Below are 5000 nucleotides of genomic sequence, written 5' to 3'. Positions count from 1 at the left end.
AAAGAATAGCCAGAAATCCATCTGTGCCCATTGCCAAGTCAAAGTTTATCTCATCCATGGCTATGACATCCACTTCCTTTATGTTGAAATAATAAATGGCTGCCTCTTTTGAGCAGATCTGCAGTGTTGAAGAACTCATCAGGTTTGCTTTTTTACATATCTCCCAGTGGGAAAGTGAAAACACTTTCGCACTGCTTATTTAGTATTCTGCTTAACCTCACAGAGTCTTCAAATAGAGGCCCTATCATGTAGTGCACTGCAGCAGAACTCTAAAGCTTGCTGCAAATTTGTAGCAGGTTTTAGGGTCCTTTTTATATATTTTTTACTGCCTTAGTTTCTCTTCCTTCTCTTTCTTTTTTATAGGAGAGTTTGAGTTTATTTTTGATCTCTAAAAGTGCCTTTTTTTTTTTTTTTTTTTTAGGTAGGACTTCTCACTGCTGTTTATTAACATGATTTGAGATCCTTATTCTCCACCTCATAAGGACTCTGCTGTCTTGAGGAATAAGGTTTTTGTGTGTATTGGCATTCTTCTCTGGGACAAATCTAATGCATATGGCTTACATTATTGATACAAGTTCTTTGAGTTCCAGGTCAATGTCTTGCATAGAGAAACTTTTAAGCTAATTTGCTTCAGGATCTGTTTTTCAACTGATTTCCAGTCAGCCTTGTGGAAGTTCATACTGAATAATGTGTTATCTGTTTGGGGTGCTATCTGTGTGGAATAGCTCTTAAATTAGTTTGGGGCCATACTATTATATTATATTATGTTCTATTATATTATGGTCAGAGACAATTGTCAGCAATACTGTCACACTGTATTAATACATTTGTCTAGTATTATTTCTACTCTAGCCACAAGGCCTGAAATTTTGGGGGAGGAGGCCAATCAATTAGATTGACCCCAGTACGAAATTGCTACTTAATTTATCAACCCCGAAAGGATGAAAGGCAAAGTCAACCTCAGCTGAATTTGAACTCAGAATGTAAAGACAAGCAAATACCGCTAAGCATTTCACCCGGCGTGCTAACGTTTCTGTCTAGTATTATGTCACCCATCATAAGTACATTAATACATTTATCATTTGAAGCCTTGAGGGATTAGGTGGACAATATGTACACATTGCTTTAAATGCACTATGGGTGTGTCACAGACCAAGTTTGAATGAGACAACAGGGTTAAGGTTGTGACATCTTCACAAATATACATCAGAACTCCACCAAGACTTCTTTCTCTTGTTTGTAGACAACACAGCAAACATTTGTATGTGTATCTCCATTTATGTCTGAAGATAGATATGTTTCTGTAAGTTCTTGCTATGCATAGTGGTTGATAGCATGCAAACCGATCCCTCAGAAACATAATTTTACCTTTGCAGTTGAATTGTAAGAGGCCTCTGATATTTAACAGTAAAATTGGTGTGATGTTTGACTCCCTGGCAATGGTGGCTATCCTGAGTCTATTATTTGTAGCGATCTGGTGTGTGGGTGTGCATGGCTTAGTTTCATTAACCATGATAGCTGTTACGTTATCTTTTATGCCACTCATAAAAAAAATTGTTCAACTTCTGCAGATTGCACTGCATGTGTAATGCTTTTTGGTGGTGATCTTTACTACAGATGTATTGTGAATTACGGGCTTCTTTGAGTATGCTTTTGCTCTACTTTGTTGGTTGGGTGGGGATTGGTTAATATCTTGAGTTGCACTTTTCTTGAGCTTTGAATGTGCAAAATGGCAATTTGGCCCCATCTCTCCATACCACCAGTCACCTCTAGTGTAAGAACTTGCAGGTGATTCATGTTTCATGTACTATTTTCCTGTTACTTTATATCCATTTTTCCATGCTAGCATGAGTTAGATGAATATATTATTGGGGTATTATTTTACAGCCAGATTCTTTTCCTGTCAATAACACCCACACAATTTCAAAGGTGGAAAAGTAAGAAAAAACTCATTGACAGGGGAACTGAAAGCAACATTACCACCCAAAGCTGAGTGATTTTCAGAGAGGTGCTAAAGACAAACATGCAGACATACATACGCATGTGTGCATGTGTACATATGCAGACACAACAGGCTGCTTTCAGCTTCTCTTTGCCAAATCATTTGCACGGCTTTGATCAGGCCATGGCTGCAGTAGAAGACACCTTCCTACGATGCCATGCAGAGAACAAAAAAATGTTGATTTGCTTCCAGAAACAGAAGCACTTCCCCATTCATAGTTTTGTAAATAATATGGAGGAAGTTATACTGAAATAAGAATTAATATAATCCAAAATTAATCTGTAAAGTGATTGGCATAAGAAAGGACATAAAGCTGTAGAAACCATGCCAAAATTAACACTGGAGCTCGTTACGGTTGAGGCTTGCTAGATCCTGTAAAACCATCCAATCTATGCCAATATGGAAAACAAGTTAGATGATGATGATGATGATGATGATGATGAAGAAGAATCTGACCACACAACATGTAGCAATAGTTCTTAAATGTCCATAGCTACATAATTTAAGCAAACCAAAAGGTATGTTATATTTAAAATCAATTATACAACTGTAAGAGTCTTAAAGGAAAGTTCTTTATTCCTTAACTTGCAAACATTTGTTTTCTTTCTAACTTTGAGATAACTGTCAAAATTACAAGTTTTTGATATCATGCACAGAAAATATAATTTTAATAGGAATTGACAAATCAAATGTTTTAAATATTTCTAAAATTGATTTTTTAAAATTTCTATTTGCATTCTGCCATAAAAATATAATTAACTTTGATATTTGATGAATCATATTCTAATGAGTGTATTTTAAAGGTCACTTTCTAGCAAGCCATGTCCATGTTTGAGAATAATATGACCATTGCAAAAATCTACCACTCCTATAAATCTGAGTGCCTATTTAGAACACAAATACTTTCAATAAAAAAGGTCAATTTATGCAAATTATATCTGAAAGAAAACTTGCTTATACTAAGCAAAAAATAAATAAATTATACTTTCGTATATTTACAGTATAACCCTAAAGATTTTAGTTGTAAAACCTCAAATATATTTTTAACATACTTGGGAAAACTGAGAATCAACTAATTAGACATTGTTTAAAAAGAAAAGAATAAAGAAATTTTGATCCAAATCCTACAAGCATTTTTAAGTACCCCCATCACGCAAACACTATTTTACATTCATTTTTCCATACTGACATCAGTTAACTGGGTCTTGTCACTCATTGCAGTCTGTGTCATCTCACAAACACAGTAATATAGAGAACAAAGAATAGATCAACTCTGTTGTTGTATATATCTTACAGAGTTGATTATGAGCATTTTACTGTGCCATTGGCACTAGAGAGACATTTCCATGCATTCATAAAATACATTTATCATTGTTTCACCTGATTGACTAAAAGGGGTCAAGCAGATTGAGAATATTAAGACAGGTTAGTTTTATGATCAAGACTAAACAGAACTTTCTAAAACAACTCCAATTTATTATGAGCCACAGCTGCCACCAACAGGTTGTAAAAGCTGAGATGTTTCTTCATGTTCAGAATATGTTATGTTTATGCATATGCGCACACATATGGGAACATGTTACAAACTTGTAAACAGCATTTAATAAGTTTTTGTCTCAAGGAATGACTTACAAATTTAAAGAAAATAAACTTAACCTTATGAATAATAATAAAAAAGCCTTTCTATTTGTTAATCTAACTTTAATAAAAAAGGAAATTGATGAAACTATAAAAATATATATATTTTTTTAAAAAACCCAGTTTGATACAGTTCCCCTTCTTCAATGCAAGTAGTTTCTGCCTTAGCTGCTGCAAAACACCAGGGAAATTGCATTCAGTTTACATCCAAGATTATCATCATAACAGTATGCTAAAAAGTGAAAAAAAGAAAAAACACAAAGTAATTGCCATTTTAATAATGTGTCTTTTCCAAGTCCCAGAAGAAATGACAGTGAGTAAGCTACTACTTAACATACTGGTTCATAGGACATGACTTAATAATCAATCAGTAAATGGATTGTTTCATTGCTTCTCTGGGTAAGGTAACTATACTTGCTGTAAGTTTACCTAGCAGGAAAATAAGCACCAGGGAAAGTTACTTCTAATAACAAACTGAGTGTGGGGGCATTCTTGAAATGGCTGTGCAGGTCTTAGAGGTATAAGACGACTTTTCATAAATTTCAATTCCACTCTAGATGCTTTAGTGTGCGTTGTGTGGTATAAGAAGCACTATACTTAATTCTACACATTATAATTCATTTAGAAGTACAAAGGTGGTACCAAATAGTTTGAGTTAGTACATCTAACAGATCAGTCTTGTATTCAAGTTTTGGCACAAGTCTAACAAGTTCAGAGAAGGGGATAAGTTGATTACATTGACTCCAGTGCTCAATTAGTACTTATTTTATCTACCCCAAAATGCTGGAAAGAAAGTTAACCTCAGCAGAACTTGAACTCAAAACATAAAGATGGATGAAATGTTGCTAAGTGTTTTGCCCAGTATGCTAATGATTCTGCCAGCTTGCCATCCTGTATTCACTAATTGTTAAGAAACCAGAGCTAAGTACCAGCACTTAAAGCCCTTAAGGATTAAGATACATTTACAATGAAGCCTTATGATTTGTGACAGCATGTTGTGATGTCAACAAGCAAAACCAAGAATGTATTCATCAAACTGCATTACAAAAAAGAAAACAGTAAAATTAAGGGCTATAAAAATAAACCAGAAAGAGTGCTTTTCCATTCAAAGCAGTAACCACCAATACTTAAAGAAATGCACATATGAGGTAAAATATCTACTGTAAGGCTTTAAGCTCATAAAACTTTGACTTTAGATTAGACTGCAACAAATTGAGGAGGAAATAGAGGTTAAAAAGAGGATGTAAAATATAAAAATTATTAGAAATGGGAATCAAATGTGAAAATATTATCAAGGGGCTAGCAGAAAACTGCTTGGAGGTGGTCTTTCTGCTAGTTGTGCTAATGAATTTTGAAGTAT

At 34.3% G+C, this 5000-nt stretch overlaps 1 protein-coding gene across 2 annotated transcripts in view; it reads right to left on the bottom strand.

Annotated features, from left to right (window-relative positions):
* Nucleotides 1-5000, bottom strand: part of LOC106878752 (uncharacterized) — a 153437-nt gene that overhangs the window by 117928 nt on the left and 30509 nt on the right. The gene's annotated exons all lie outside the window — the stretch shown is intronic.

This window comes from Octopus bimaculoides, chromosome 6, assembly GCF_001194135.2.
Source record: "Octopus bimaculoides isolate UCB-OBI-ISO-001 chromosome 6, ASM119413v2, whole genome shotgun sequence".
Lineage (NCBI taxonomy): Eukaryota > Metazoa > Mollusca > Cephalopoda > Octopoda > Octopodidae > Octopus > Octopus bimaculoides.
This window is presented reverse-complemented; position numbering and strand designations above follow the sequence as displayed.